Source organism: Ceratotherium simum, chromosome 15 (genome assembly GCF_057802395.1).
Source record: "Ceratotherium simum simum isolate JZ-2026a chromosome 15, ASM5780239v1, whole genome shotgun sequence".
NCBI lineage: Eukaryota > Metazoa > Chordata > Mammalia > Perissodactyla > Rhinocerotidae > Ceratotherium > Ceratotherium simum.
Genome location: NC_141914.1, coordinates 18,150,862 through 18,168,226, shown reverse-complemented (window position 1 = coordinate 18,168,226; position 17,365 = coordinate 18,150,862). Strand labels below are relative to the sequence as shown.

The 17,365-nt window shown below is 39.5% G+C and overlaps 1 protein-coding gene across 4 annotated transcripts in view; it reads left to right on the top strand.

Moving 5' to 3' along the window:
- Positions 1–17,365, top strand: part of LSAMP (limbic system associated membrane protein) — a 603,037-nt gene that overhangs the window by 407,143 nt on the left and 178,529 nt on the right. The window lies entirely within an intron of this gene.

The following is a 17,365-nucleotide window of genomic DNA, read 5'->3' as shown; positions in this document are numbered from 1 at the left end:
TATTATGCCTTGGCTAGTGTCTCTCTCATAACTTTAGTCATGACTTTCCCTTATTCTCTGAGTACACTGGGATGTTTTTTCCGAGGGATGCTTTCCTGTTCCTCTAGCAATGCACAGAGGGATATGGGTGCATGGTGTAGCTGGGCAGGCAGCCAAACCTGCACGTTCAAAAGGCTTGTCAGATGGCGTCTAAAGTTTCTTTCAGCATGGCTTTCTGTCTCCTCATTTCTGCTTCCTAATCTCCTCTTGTGTTCTTCACTGTCTGGCACCAGGAAAATATTCTCCATCATTTTCTTCCTTCCTTTTATGCTCTAAGTCCAAGTTGTTCTAATCTTTAAGTCAAAGGTTTAAGAAACAGAAGTCTAAGCAACTCCCATTTTTGAGGCATAAGGTCCCAGAGGTCCCATAAAGGCCCATAAAGGCCAACATGTAGCAGTGGACAATTACCAGCTTTGCCCCTTTCTTGCTGGCTTTGACCCCTTGGTCAAATATTAATAGAGATTCTGTATGAACTTACTTCCTTCAATCTTATGGACTTCAGTAATTTTCATTTCAGGATCACCCTAACAATCATATATGAAAAGAAGCTATTGCTTCCAAAAGTTCAAAGCCAAAGGAAAAAGATAGAGAAGAAGAGCATTATGATGAATGAGTTATTATTAAAGGGAGTGTGGTAGACAGCATAATGCCCTACCCACAGATATCTACGTTCTAATCTCCAAAACTTGTGAATATGTTACCTTGCTTGGTAAAAGGGACTTTGCAGATGTGGTTAAGTTACAATCTTGAAATGCGGAGATTGTTTTGGATTATCTGTGGGCCCAATGTAATCACAAATGTTCTTATCAGAAGGAAGCAGAAGGCTCAGAGTGAAGAAGAAGATATGATGACGAAAGCAGGGCTTATAGTCAGAGAGAGATTTGAAATGCTATGCTGTGGTATGAAGATAAAGGAGAGAGCCACAAGCCAAGGACTGCAGGGAGCTTCGAGAAGCTAGAAAAGGCAAGGAAACAGATTCTCCCCTAAAGGCTCCAGAAAGAATGAAGCTCTGCTGACACTAATTTTAAGCCCAGTGAGACCCTCCAGACTCTGTAAGCGGCTTATTGTTTTAAGTCACTAAACTTGTCGCCATTTGTTGTAACAGTAATAGGAAACTAATGCAAGGAGTGACCCCTTAGAGTTGCTCATAGCCAGACACACAGTTATATAAAATTGGCTTGAGCTTTTTTGGGGAAAAAAAGATACTGGACATATGTCTGTACAGAATTACTTGTTTTGGCATAATGGGGGATTGAGGTGCTCTGATCAATGATGTCATCACATATTTTATTATGGTGTCTAATATTCAAAAAATTATATTATGATAAAATATAATGCAAAAATATGCCAAAGGAAACTTTTCTTTTTTTTTTTTTTAATCCACAAAGCACTTTAGGAACTTGGACTGCCTCGGGGTGATCGTTGTGAACATCTAGTTTCATTGTACCATTGAAGCACAGAAGCACCCACTGGTGGTAACATTTCCAGTGAACACTAGATAAACCACCATTTATGATGATATTGTGCCTAGACTATGTCTGTTAAACTACAGCTTTGGGAATACTGCATAACTGTTTCAGAATTAAAATTTACTCATTTCAGATATTTGCCTTGAAATTTCCTGGAGAGAGACAGGATAAGAGATAAACGGAGGTCTCGTGGTTACTATTATGTGCAACTTTTAAAATGCTGATGCCAGCACTCGCTGTTGGTGACCTCCAATGGAGCACAGGTTAGGGGAGCAGTTGCTTTGTTTCAGTCTCACTTGGTGAGCGTGTGGGATGCCCTTGATTTCTGGTGTTATGAATCTGCTATAGAGATACATTCTTTTTCTTCCCAACACTTGATCAAATGTAAGTTACTTGAAGGAAGAGCCAATAGCTTCTTTTCTCACTCTCTTTCTCTGTATGTTACAACCAACTGTACATTGTAGACTAGAACCAGGTTTGCAGTTAGTACTCAATGCATAAATAAGTTAACGTTGAATCCTTTAAGTAACAGGAGCTAACTTGGTGCAGCACTCAGTGTACAGTGTGCCTTCCCATCCGTGCTTAGTTGACCACCAGACACAGGATGAGGTGAGCATCATCATTTGAGAAGGCACAATGCTGATGCGTGCTGACCCCAGAGTCGCACAGCCTGAGGTGGAATCCTGGCTGCATCACCCCCTCTCTGAGGGTTGTGAAGGAAATTTACTTAATCTCCTCAAGCCTCAGTTTCCTCATCTGCAAAAAAAGGTGAGTTAGCTCCTGTTTCGTTGGGTTATTGTGAAGATTAAGTGAGGTGGCCCTTACAACGTGTGCTCTACCATGGGGCCTGGCTTTTACTAAGGAGTTTATAAATCGTAGGTTGCTGCTATTCTCAGTTGGTGGAGAAGGAAAATGAAGACTAGATGCATAAAATGACTTACCCAAAGTCTCTAATAACAGAACAGAAAATCTGGCTCACACCCTGCTGTCTTCCCTCTATACTGTCTAAATATCTGAGTGTTAAGAATCCATTTTTTAATCTCTCTTCGTTTTTGTTTGTTGTTTCTTCTCAGCACACACTCTCTCTAAATGCGCCCCCCCCCAAACACACACACCTGCATCACTGCCCTGCTTTGGTTGCTGGGGAGAAGCGCTGGGAAGCTCCACATGTCCCCGTCAAGAACCTGCTAGTGGCGGATGACAGCTGTGCAATGACAGAAGCTGTGTGCTTCAGGGGCCAGTCCCCTGAAGAGAGGAGAGGTTTCACATCCAGCCCTAGAAAGGCACTCAGCTTTGTCCTCCTTCTCGTGTGAGCCTGTGGCCCTCTCCCTGCCCACCAACCACTGTGCTTATACAGCAGTTGGCTTATCTGCCCTTGATAAACCCACTAACTCCAGGAAATCAGAAAAACCCTTCGGCAGAAGTGGTTCACTGCATCACTTCCAGGCTTCGAAAGAAGCAGTGCTGCCCTCGCACTCCCAAGGCTTAGAGATAGAGATTGGTGTGTTATCAAATGCAAGACAGCCTGGAGGATTTGTATCACTTTTCTTACCCTTCTTTCCCCTCAAACTCATCCTCTGAAGCAGGATCTCTAATTTATGACACGATGGGGCCCACATATTGGAATAAACACAGCATATTAGCTCTGTAGGAGCTGCCAAAAAGGACAGTAGTTATTTTGCGCTTTAGGTTTTGAGGAGAAGAGAATTTGACAAATGGCCTATTTCCCTGGGAGATGAGAAAGTCGCGAGTCTGGGCTGGCCAGAGAAGAGGATGATAAAGACAACGGGAACACAGAATGATATTGAGATTTCCCAAATCGCTCTTTACATGGAGGGAAAAGAAAGATGGCTCAAGTTGCAAATCCTGCTGCTTGTGATCCGGAAGATTCCTGTCGCTGAATAGCAGCCGAACAGCTCTCTGAGCAGCGGCTGATCTGAAAGCCTCAGAGTCATTGCCCACACCCCAATCTTGGCATCGCTTTTCAAGGGATTTGTTTTATATTTGCAATGTTAACACTCTGAGCAGGGAGAAGATGCCAGCCCTGTGAGCAGCAGCAACACAGCTTGGTAATTGGTTTTTAAACGCTTTTTTGCTTTAAATTGATACCATGAGTCTTTCGTTCTTCTTCCCTGGAGGAATTTCAATCTTTCATTTTTTGAAGGGTAACTTTTTCTTGTCCTATGAGAATTAAGGGACAAACTTGCAATTTCTGGCTAAGGAAGGACTCTAACAGGAGATGCACATTATCCTACCAAGCAGGCTGCTAGAGGGGACGTGGAACCAGGAGACGAGAGGACTAGGTTCCAGTTCTGATTGCCCCTGACTCTCCGTGACCTTGGACAGACCACTCTTCCTCTCAAAGTGTCTCTTTCCTTATAAATGAAGTGAGAAGCTAGCCTAGAGCTGATTTCTCAAACTTTTACTTACATAGCAATCACCTGAGAGATCTTATTAAAATGCAGATTCTGATTCGGCATGTCTGGGGTAGGTAGGGCCTGGGATGGTACATCTAAGCTCCCAGGTGAAGACCATGCTGCTGGTCCATGGATCCCATTTTCAGTATCAAGGGTCAAGAATGTTGTTTCTCTAAGTGTGGTCTACTGACCACCCAAAGTCCTGCCAGGGCTCCTTCCAATACACTTTCTGAATCCAACGTCTTCCCACCATCCTTGCTGCTAAACACTATTTCAATCCCATCATCTCTGCTGGACACTTCAGTAGTCCCAGCTTCCACTTTCCACCCCCTTCATTCCCTGCCCAGCCACCACAGTGCCCTGTGGAAAACAATCAGATCATACCACTCCCCCAACCCCAATTAAAACCCTCCAATAACTTCCGGAATCTCTTGGAATAAGATCCGGGGATCATTATAGCCCTACATGATTTAGCCACTTTCTACTTTCTCACCCTCATCTCCTACCATTCTCCCTCTCCCACTACCTCTACCCTAGTGGTTCTCAGCTAGGCATGATTTTGCCCCCCAGGAGACATTTGGCAATGGCTGGAAACATTTTTGCTTGTCACAACTGGGTGAGTATAACCAGCCTCTAGCGGGTAGAGGCCAGGGATGCCACTAAAGTCGTACAAAGCACAGGAAAGCCCCACACAACAAAGAATTATTTGGCTCAAAATATCAATAGTTCTACTGTTGAGAAACCCTGCTGTAAACCACACTGACCTGCTTTCTATTACTCAAGATCACCAAGCTTCCTCCTACCTCAGGGCGTTTGCACTTGTTATACATCCTGTGCCTCAGACTCTTCCAGATATATATATATACACACACACATATACATACATATACACACACACACACATACATATATATACACGTACACACACATGCACGCACGCATACTTCTTTTCATCATTAAAGCCTCAGTTCAGATATAGCATTCTAAGGAAAGCTGTCCCTGATCACCTTAGGTCAAACAGCAATCACTCTGTGCTACTTTTTTTTGCCATTGTGCTATTTTATTTCTTTGTAGCACTGCCACTAATTGAAAGTTTATTATTTCCTTATTTATAAGATTTTTCTATCTGTAGCCCAACAGTAGGATATAAGTCCCATGATGGTGTGCACTGTGTCCATCTTATTCACTCCCATATCTTCAATGATACTGCTCTACCCTATAAGGGTTCTCAGGGCATATTTACCACTCAAAAATATATGTAGAATTAATTAACAAATGAATGAACAAACAGCTGAATCTACTTGGGTATATATTTTTAAAAATGTAAAATTCTAGGGCCACCCCAGTGGCGCAGCGGAGCACGTGCTCTGCTTTGGTGGCCTGGTGTTCGCAGGTTCAGATCCCAGGCACAGGCACCACTTGTCAAGCCATGTTGTGGCGGCGTCCCATATAAAGTAGAGGAAGAGGGGCACGGATGTTAGCCCAGAGCCAATCTTCCTTAGCAAAAAGAGGAGGATTGGCATCGGATGTTAGCTCAGGGCTGATCTTCCTCACAAAAAAAAAAAAAAAAAAAGAGGAAAATCTGAGCCCCACTCCAGACTTCCCAAAACACAATCTCTTAGGTGTAGGGTCTAGGACTCTACATTTTGACAAGCTTTCCTTCTGATTTCTATATACACTGCAGTGTGAGTTCCACTGGGTTAGATAATATCAAATAACTCACTCCTGTGACTCAAAGGGAGACACTCACTTCCCAGCCTGCATGGATTTTGCCAGAAGATCTACTTCTCCTCTTTTGTCCTGCTGGGAAAAGGCCAGGAATCCTGTCTTCGGTTTTATCTCTGTAAATGGGAGATGGGGGGAAAGGTCCAGAGCATGACTCTGACCGGGAACCCAATCCATCCTTCCTGGTTTATTTTTCTTGAAAGTTGAAGGGAACCTAAGGGGAGGTGAGGAAATGACCTTTCCTGAGAAAATTGTAATAAAGTGAGAAATGAATAAAGGATAAGCAAAAACAATATGAATTTAATCTCAAGATAATGAGTTTCATGAAGACTTTAAGAAATTGGTGGGATTTTTTTGCACACAGCCATATCAGTGGCTGTAAGATCACAGTCAACCAAAAAACTTCAGAGCGATTTCACACACAAGGCTAATGAGCCATCTATTTCCCATCTTGAATTTACATCGTTTTTTAAACGTAAGGAAAAGACTTTACATTTATCCCTGGTATATGCAATCTTAGTAGTCGTGTTTTATTGCTGAAGTATTATAATAAGGCGATGATCTTGAAATTCCTTTTTTTTAAAAATTTTTTGTTTATTGCAGTAACATTGGTTTATAACGTTGTATAAATTTCAGGTGTACATCATTATACTTCTATTTCTGCATAGATTACATCATGTTCACCACCCAAATACTAATTACAACCTATCACCACACACCTGTGCCGAATTATCCCTTTTGCCCTCCCCCCTCCCCCCTTCCCCTCTGCTAACCACCAATCTAATCTCTGTCTCTATGTGTTTGTTTATTGTTGTTGTTATCTACTACTTAATGAAGGAAATCATACGGTATTTGACCTTCTCCCTCTGACTTATTTCACTTTGCATAATACCCTCAATGTCCATCCATGTTGTCACAAATGGCTGGATTTCATCGTTTCTTATGGCTGAGTAGTATTCCGTTGTGTATATATACCACATTTTCTTTATCCATTCGTCCCTTGATGGGCACTTAGGTTTCTTCCAAGTCTTGGCTACTGTGAATAACGCTGCAATGAACACAGGGGTGCATGTATCTTTACGCATTGGTGTTTTCAAGTTCTTTGGATAAATACCCAGCAGTGGAATAGCTGGATCATCTGGTAGTTCTATCCTTGATTTTTTGAGGAATCTCCATATTGTTTTCCATAGTGGCTGCACCAGTTTCCACTCCCACCAGCAGTGTATGAGAGTTCTCTTCTCTCCACATCCTCTCCAACACTTGTTGTTACCTGTCTTGTTAATTATAGCCATTGAAATTCTTGTTACAAAAGTCTAAACAAAACATCATTTCCCTGAAGATTTCCCTTGAAATAAAAGATGGTGGGGGTGTTATCTGCATACATCGGTTCAGAAGTAGAACCCACCCTTTGGATACTATTCTACCATCTAATTATTCCTAACGTAGTAAAATTAGATGTTTGATCATTAATATTACTGTAATTCTGTGGTTTAGCTATTTTAATCTATTTAATTGATTAGAATCAATAAATTTGATTATCACGTTCTTTTCTAAGGTCCTCAAATTGACATCAGTCCTTTAATTCTTTGGGAAAAGTTTCAATCAGTTTTGAATCCACTTTACCATCATCCAGTCCACATATTCCATCCTGCTTACAAAAATAAGTTTTGACAAATGTGTTGCTTAAATTCTGATATATTCTACAGTATTCCTTTAACCAGTTTTTTAGTAATCATAATCCATGGAACCCAGGTATTTATTCAATCTATAGTTCTGTTAAGATATTGTGTCTCGAGCTAAGCTTTCTCTGATGATTATTCATATGTCGCCAGAGACAAATCACCAATGCTTCCTGGAAAATTTTAAAATATACAGGTTTCCCCACCATATGCTAATAAATGCCCATTAATTTCATGGGAAAATTTGATCTTGGGGGTTAGTCATTGGTGATTAACTGTAATGTTTATTGCTTGTCTCAATTTTGCATTGAATGACTCTTCTGTCCTATGAGTAACATGTAAAGTCAAGTGAACTAAAACATGTACCTTTCTATTTTATTACTTTCTCTTCACCTCCATAAACCTACTACAACATTGGTCATTAAATAGGTGATTGAAAAAAAAATCTGAATTTGTTCCTAAGTCTATCTACCTCCTGAATGCCCTCTGGAATGTATGTAGTTCCTTTAATTCACTAACAACAAAAAGAAAAACACAATAATTAAAGAGTTTGATGTTTCTTAAGCAGAGAAGGCATTAATGGTCTGTGGTATGAAACAATTATCACCATCATTATCAACAAATATTCCCTGAGTCGCCTGTGTCCTCTGCTAAGCAGTCAGCTAGGTCCTGAATACTGTGGGGAGGAAGAGCACTAAATTAAATAAAAGGAACAAGGGCCCCTTGTCTGGGAGCAGCACCAACCTCCACCTGACCGTGAACAGGCACTTTTGGGTGAAGATATAACAAAGCTCTGGAAGAGGCAAGCTATTGATCATGTGTATCCTTAATTGCCTGGATATTGACAGGAATAATGGTGACATCACACAGAAAATGCATAGCCCTGGGGGTAGGACAGGCTTTTTCCCTTATTTTTTAAGTGAATTTATGGAAACGTCCTTTAGTTGAATTCTATGTGGGGAAAGTTGACAAGCTTAAACTCGCAAGACCACTGATGGTAGATATACAAGTGGAGTTTCTAGGAACGCCTTACATAAACCTTTATTTCCACCTGTCTCTGGAAATACGGACATTATGCCATGCCCAGGCCTCTACATTCTCACTTGCACGTATATCACACTTGGTACATCTGTTTCAGGGAGGGATGGGGGGAAGGCTTTCTCTAATTGGTGATCACCCCAGCATCTCCATGCAAATGGCCTGTTATTAACCAAATCCCAATCACTGTAGAATGCAAAGATTTAATAGCTAAAGTTGACTATAGTTCTCTTTGGGACACAGATTGAAGCTAAAGGAAGAATGAGGTCGCCTCTGGCCAAATTTCATTTTAAATTCTAGTATAAAATAAGCCTCTCAAAGGGAAGATTCAATCATAATGACTCTATGTTGATGTGGTTTCTCTTATCCATAGAAATCCCAAGACATTCCACTAACAGTATGTAGGGATCACTTACTCTGTGCAGAGATGAAGCTTCCTTTCAGTAGTTAAATGTGGACACTCTAGTGATTAGTCAACAGCACAACACATCAGTTACAGACAAGGACTAAAAAAATATTAAGACAAAGTAAGCCTAATGAAAGAGTCACAGGATCCTGACATTTTTATGATTAAATGATTTTGTAACTGATATGACCCACTTCCCAAGTTGGGTTACCAAATAAAGTTGCATTTTTAGTAGTGGTGGTGGTTTTTAGCATAATGACTAGAGCTTCCTTCTTGCCTATAGTGAGACTATCCTTTTCCTTCTTTACAGTCACTCCTCACAATTCCCCAGTGTTAAACTTAGGAAATTCCATCCTGGTTCCTCCCTCTTGCCCTGAAGCTGACTGTTTGTTTTTTTCTGAATATGCCACCATTAAGAGTGGAAGATCTGGGGAGCTGATGTTACTTTGACATTCAGGAAGTCACTCTCCTGATTGCTGTTGTCACTACTGCAATGCTGGGTTGCCACTGGTCATTTCCAAAGGCCAAGTTCAAATCACAGGGATGGGGGAAAAAACAACAAAAGTTCATTTGTCCCAACTTCCACCCTATGGAAGCTCTAGGACTTGAACTCCTAATTTTTAGACTCTCAAAACAGAGCTCAAAACAATCTCTGCATTTTTTCTAAGAGATGCATTCACAGGAGGTATCAGCACCTTTCTTTTCATGTATAACATGCCTTTGCTGAGATAAATCAACATTCTCATTTTGATTCATTCATTTGTCGGGAATAAAACATTGCCTACGAGTCAGAAAAGGGAAAGGGATGGGAGAAAGATACTTTTTTTTTTTTTTTTTTTGGTGAGGAAGATTTGCCCTGAGCTAACGTCTATTGCCAATCTTTCTCTTTTTTTTGCTTGATCTGTGCCAATCTTCCTCTATACGTATGTGGGTTACCGCCTCAGCATGGCTGACGAGTGGTGTACGTCCTCACGTGTGATCTGAACCCGCGTACCCAAGCTGCAAAAGTGGAGCGCGCAGAACTTAACCACTATGCCACAGGCCAGCCCCATAGATACCTCATTTTTTACATTAGAAATTTTAAAAATACCCCCATTAGAGAAGTGTCACAGTTTTCAGGGCAAAGGTAAAAAATGGACGTTCATCTGTATAATTAAAAATAAAGCCTGTTCCTTTAAGAACACAAAGGGAAACAATCATGAAAATAAAAACTGAAAGTAGCATGAAGTGTCATGACTTAGAAAACTTTCAAGAGACAAGTTATTAACAGATTTCAAAAGAGGAATAGGTGAATTTAGTTTAGGTAATCATTAAATGTTAATGATTACACCTGTGTAGTACAGTCAGAAATTTTGAGGAATTGATTCTTTATGGAATACTAAATTTCTCACATCTCCTAGATGCACTATAAATCAGAGGAAAACATGGCCATAAGTTACACAGCAGTTGGAATGAAAAACAAAAGATGAATTTTTCCTAACATTTTCCAGGCTGTCGAAAGGATGTGTTATCTTTACAGTGGGGGTGAGCTCAAATTTATGTCATATATCCAAACTGCTGCTGGGAAAATTTAGGGGGGTTGTTGTTTTTCTTTTTCTAAGCATTTATTTATCTTGTCTCAAGAATCTCTGTGATTTACAAAGATGTGACATAAATAATAAGAATAACTCTATATGGTATATAGGGGAAATACAAATTATTCCCTGCTTACAGAGTAAAACATTGAGGCTACATAGTTTGAGGCCAGACATCTGTATGTTATATCAAGCTTTAGAAAGCTGGAAACAAGTGCTGGAGAAATTCCCACCATCCAAACAACCAGTATCAGCCAGGAAGAGAGGGAAGGAAAAGCAGACAAGAGGGCTCCACTGAGTTCTGAGAGTCCTGTGACTGAAGAGGCAGAGCCTTGAGGGAGGTCAGTATTATCCCAACACAAAGCATTAATTTGGGCAGCAGATAAATTTATGAGTAGTCACATCAAGGCAACTTCTTAATTATCCACTCTCAAAACAGCTTTGATTTTTTGAGTAAATTTACTTTTACCTCAATCTGTTCCATTATTACTCTTTAGTCGTCTTGATGAACTATGTCACCATCATGTCATAGACCTTCACAAAGGAAGAAAGGCCATCAATACAAAAAATCAATGCACTTTTGAAAAGTTTTATATAAAGAAAACATTTTGCAAAATAAATCATTTTTACATTTATTTGCATTATATGAGAAGACTTGTCTCTGCGGTTTCCAATGACCAAACTACTCAGTCGAATCATCTGGTTTGCATGCTGACTTTAATCCTGATAATAGAGGAAGGATGAGTGGCTTTGAGCATCCTACTCGCTTGTAGGAGCCCAAACATGTATCTTCAAAACTATAAAGCAAGAAGACCAGTAGCCACAGCAGCAAAAAAAAAAAAAAAAAAAAAATTGACCCTGGAGAGAGTTGCAGTTCCGTGAATCATCACTGCATCACCCTCTGGCCCTCGTTAACTACAGCTGTCACTGCAAATGAGGGCTTAGGCAGCCGTCTTGATTGGGTCCCCATCTATGTCACGCTAGGCTGGTGCTGGTACAAAGTTGGAGCTGGGGGCTGAGGACATCTAATCTGGGAAAAACAACTTGAAATATTACTCTTCAGCTAACACTTTGTAAAGTATGTCACGATAAAATTGTGTGTGCTGCACATTTTCTTCTCGAACTATACTGACGGCAAAGAAAATAACTTAGTTCCTGCAGCCATGCTATCTACCTGTCCCCTTTGAGAACAAGACACTGGGCTATTTGTGAAGAAAAAAAAATCTAGTAGCATATGCAAGAACAAACATGGGTGGAGAAAAGGAGACAGTTCCAGATGATCTGCTTTACCCTAGAGCACAGCATTGCCTTACTCCTGTCATCTGAGCTTGCAATGGTATTGCTGGGCATGGGCCAACCTCAGCACATTCAGCCACCTGCAGTGCAGGCCTGTGACATTGCCTCCACAGTTGCAGCCTGTCTTTAAAAGACACTTTTTCCTTCTCTGGTTCATTGCTACTTTTACTCCACCTATAAGGAAGACTAGGTTAGAGAGTGTGGCTAGAAGCCACAGTTTCCTTTTCCCAGATAACATATTTGAAGATGTTAACATTTCTCTCTAGTCCCTTGATGATTATAATGAAGACATAAATTACTCTGCATCAAGTACTTTGTTAAGATATGTGTGTGCATATGTACATACGTATATACATATATAATTGTATTTAATTTTTATGGAACTCTATAAGATATATATTATTATACCTATTTTATAGATGAGGATACTGAGAGTTAGAGGGTTAAATGACCAAAATCTAGTAAGTGCCATAGATGGTACTTGAAGCCAGATCTTGTGCTCAAACCACTATACTGTGACTTTAGACCTTGACAAAGCTTTCCAAAGTCTAATCTTCATTTTTAAAATCATGCTATGAAAACAAAAAACATAAAAGCTCTGTATTTTTTACCTTCTTTTTTCCCAAAGAAATAAATACTCTCAAACATTCATTTACAAGATACTTCAGAAAAGTGATTATATAGAGGAAATGGAGGCACAGGCAAAAAAAAAAAAAAAAAAGGAAAACCAGTTTATCAATGCATTTAGACAAAATGCTGAAATGTCTTCACTTATAGTAACCATTCTACCAGTAATTGGCCTTGTACAATATTTCTCAAAATGTGATCCAAGACTACTTATATCAAAATCACTGGGGTGCTTGTTAAATGGAGTTTCCTGGGGCCACCCAAGACATATTAAATAAGAGCCTCTGAGGTTAAGCCCCAGGAATCCACATTTGAAGCAGTCTCTCCTGGTAATCCAATGTCCACTAAAGATGGAGAACAAGTGCCCTAAGACCTTGCGTTGTTTCTCATTGTGTTAGTGTGACAAGTTATTAGAGAGTGCCATTGATGGTTTGAAAATGGTAAGTTTTAGGTGAACATAAGCTCCTGACTTTTCCAGTATCACTCAGTGACAGTGGGAGAGCTGGTTTTGGAAGTTCGGGTGCATTATCAGCAGCCAATTAGAGCTAAGCTACATTTGATGAGTTCCTGAGGAAGTAGAAGCTGATTGGTATGTTCAGACTGTTACAATGGACCACTAGGAAGAGAATAAGCATTTTGGAGAAAACTTTCACACAGTGACCTTGTTTGCAAGCCAACCTGCCTACACTAGGTCACAGAGTTTTAAAATTAGCATTTTACCTAAGGTTTTGCAACGTGTGCTAATCAGAAGCTGTCTGTCAAGTTGAAGTAGCATCAAGAGGCTCAGAATAAGGGCTCTTGGGTGTTAAATGGTTCCTACCAAATACCAAACCTATTATCATGATTGGCTGTTATAGTCCTCTAAACTGCAAAGTGATTAAATTGGTCATTACGAAACCCTAAAGATGCATAATTATGACAAATAAGACTCAAGTGCAAGGAGATTTCTATCTCACTGACTGGATTACATTTCAAGGAGGAATCAATGAAGGAATGTTTTTAAAACCACTGTCAGCTGTGTGGAAACTGCTGCGGAACTGGATTCTCTTGATCTTCACGTGAAACTCTTTCAAGCATCATCTCAACACATTCAGTTCAGAAACCCCTCCCAATCTTAACGCTTATCCTAAATGTCCATCCTTTGCAACATCTTCTTTCCACCTACATTTTAGCCCTGCATTATATGTGGGGTGCTCTTTTTGATTGTTTTGCTAAGTATTAGATGCCTCTAACAGGATCTTGGATTTATTCTGAGTCATGCTAACTTGCTCTAAGTCGTCATCCTAGATTTGATCCACTTGGCATTGCTAATAGTAATGGCTAAAAGCCAGGACTACAAAATAAGCTGGTCCTATCCAGTCTATTCTACATCTAAGAATTGCAGAAAATCACTGTGGTGGCTAAATACATTGCCCAAGAGATAATGGTTATCTCCTGGAAATACACATGCTACCAACCCTTATAAAACATTCCTGGATCACTGACGATAAGGATATACCAGGCTGCACCCGGAAATTCCAGCACACAGTCAAACATTATTTTTCTTTAGCACAGTAGAGGAGACAGATCATATGAATCCAGTTTCTTGATAGAATACTTTCCCATTATTGACAGATGGACAAAGAGAACATGAAAAAATAACTCAAACAAGACAATTTGTGTCCTTTTGGATGTTAGTAGCCAGATATAAAACTAATGTAGTATCCAGTATTAACCTTCATCTGCAGTATCAAGCTTTGTCATTAGTACAAACTAAAAATACTATTTATTGAATAGTGATATTTGTCAAATTGCCCATATCTTCTTGGAAAGAAGTCCCTTCTAGATATGTTGTATGAGGTATGATGCAAACTATAATTGTGGTGGTTGATGTTTCCTTGAAATCACCAGTAATGTAGCCAGCATTTATTTTCTCTGTTCATTTATATTGTATACAGAACATAAGCTATTCACTTTCCCCTCTTTTTCTTTCCTTCTCTCTCTATGAATTTCTTTCACTTTCTTCAGTTCTATTTACCACGTAACTTGAACTATACTCTCCTCCTCAGAACAACTCATTTAGTTTGAAAATTGAATGCCCTTTAAGAAATGAATTGTCAGTGTTTGCTATCACTGTGCTCCTCTTATTTAGAGAAATGCTATAGTTTTATTGGAGAGAAGGGAAAACAGCAAGAGAAAGGGAGTCAAAACATCTTTTTAGACTGTCATAACAACATAGGAAGGAGAACAAGATAGATGATGTTGATGAGAATAAGCAAGGGTATTTGGATGAGTTTTTTTTGTAACTCAGCTGTAAGAACCTTATCAACTCAGAGCTTACAAAATATCAGCCATGTTGATAATTGAAAGTATTATTTTACTAATAAAAATGGAGGAAACCAGAAAAGTATATAAAGAAGTCAATATGTTTAAATCGGTAGTTCTCTAATTTTCAAGATTATGTCTTTTCTAAAAGGTTCATGCTAAATCCACCCACAATTAATCAAGATTAAGAATGCCTTAACCTGGGGCCATTGTATTCTCTGCTTTGATAGCCAATGTTTGACTTGTCCCAGAAGCAAGCTTGGGAAAGCACTCACTATTTGTGTTCTTGCTTTTAGGTATGCTTGTTGTTTCCATGTGCACATGGAATCAAATTAAATGCTCTATAAAGAGAATTAACTATGTCATTTTAAGTGAAATACAGAAGATCAGAATGAAAATAAGTTAGCCATATAATATATGGGGGCACTTGAAGTGAAAATTTTCATGTGATTTTGTTATCACTAAAGTTAAGGAATAAAGGAGTTATTAATTGCAGTGGTTCACACAGTGTATCTGGTTTCCTTGCAGTTAGAAAGTTTTTGAATGAGATCAATCGTTTCAATATTTGTACAGAAGGGACAATTTAGGCATGATCAGAATAGAAAGTCATCCAGGTAGAGAGTGATTAGAGAGGAAGTACATATTTGGCTTTAGAAAAATCACAGACATACAATTTCTTAGGGCCCTTATGTACGGAAAAGCTTAGAAAGAAAGTAGAAGTTCTGGCTTGCTGGAAAAACTTGAAGAGTTTGAAGATTTTTATGTACACAATGATAAGGGAGCCATGCCATTCAATTGTTTAAATAGAAAGAAGCTCTGTATTCAAGCATTTTCTCCTGATTGCAAAATATACTTGTATTAAAGGTCCCATATCAGGAGTATCAATAGTAGGTATGATGCAGAACTCAGTATATAGATAAACTACGTCCTGCAATATAATCATATACTAGCATAAACATGAATTCACAAATCCTCCAAGAAACTTTTCTATAAATGAAACATTGTAATACTATATGCTATCTGGTGAATGTTTCCTAAACTTTGAAAATGTTGATCCTAATAAGATTATTTATTTAGTAGATGTTTTGACTATTCTTATGTGGGGTAGGTAGAGAAGAGAAGGGAAGAGAATCTAAATGAGTCAGGATAATTAACCATAGCTGCCACTCTAGTCCCTGAAAGCTCAGTGGCTTAACACAATAAAACTGTTTCCCTCCCTCACATTACAGTCTTGTCTGTATCATTCTTCCCCACTTTATAGCGCTGCAATCCTGAAAACATGGCCTCCAATCTCAAGGTGATGAGGGAAGAGCGAGAAGACAGGGAGGGCCAACAGCTCATAACTACCTCAGCCCAGAAGAAGCACACTTCACTTCTGCTCACAACTCTTGGCCAGAACTCACTCTTATGGCCCTACTTAATGGCAGGGAAGGCTCAGAAGGGGGTCTCATTTGTGCCCAGGAAGAAGAAAATGAAACGAGATATGGTAAACACAAAGCATTTTCTCCACCACAGTCAGCCCTTCTGGCCTCCAGACAGTCATATACTTCTTTTTTCATGCAGAATACCATCACCCCTCCCTAAAGGAGGCAACTCGGTCGCTGTAGGCACTTCAAATTCCACAGCCGTACCCAAAAAGCACAGCCTTACCCATGAGATCCAGATGTTGTTCTTCCTAGTCCAATAAATGAAGAAATAAAAAAGATAAATTGTCTGTCTCCTCCCTTCTCCCATCACGTATATATCTAATATATGATGATGGAGCAGAGATGGTATAATTTCAGCAAACTCTTTCACTGGGGAAAGGGATGAATGGGAGATGCGTATTGGTCACTGAATCAAAGCAATTCCAAAATTTCACTGGCTGTTATATTATAAAAGCCCCCCACCAACTGGTGGTTGGTAAGCCTCTGATTTTATGTTCTTACCCACTTTTTTCTCAGTGGTTCCTAGATCTGCCCTCTGTGGGGGGAGGGGAGGCTATCACTCAACCACCATTTTCTTCATGACATCTGAAGTAAGAATTTGAAAATATACTCTTCTTGGAGACTACACAACTTTACAGCTCAACTTCTGCTCATGGTGGCCCAAGGATTTTAAAAAACATCTAACAGTGAAATTCTTCAGCTAATTTCTCAATTAAATACAAATCCAAGAATTATTATTTTCTTTCCAGAAATTCTGGCTTTTTCAGTCTGAGCTCGTGATTTCTTTGGTGATATAGTTCCGTCAACGTCTCAGTAGGCTTCTGATCTGTTTGCCTCTGGTCATCAACATGTGCTAATAACTATGCTTGATGTTCTTTTGGGGACAAGGTGCTCAAATATGTTTTGTTCCTTTTGCTTTCTAAGATGTACATCTTGCCCCCACCAACTTAATGGTAGCTGTCTTGAGGCCCCACTCTTAATATGATTTTTACCCTGAGTCTCTTTAATCAACTAAGATGTTTTATTGGCCCTTTTTTCATTCAAAGTCTTTTAAAATGTCATCTCCTGTTATTTGGGATCAAGAAGCAGCTGGATTTTCTAAGCCTGCAAAGCTCCAAATTTCTTGACTCTCTGTTTTCTTTTGTTTCTGCTTGCAAACTTGCTGCTTCTCTCCTTCACTCATCTCTTCTGAAGGCAGCTGTATTAGTTACCTATTGTTGAATTACAAATTGACCCGAAATCGATTTATTGTTTTATCAGCTTAAAATAACAAACATTTGTGATCTCAGTTTCTGTGGATTGAGATTCTAGGAGTAGCTTAACTGGATACTCCTTTCTCAGGGTCCCTCATGAGATTGCAGTCA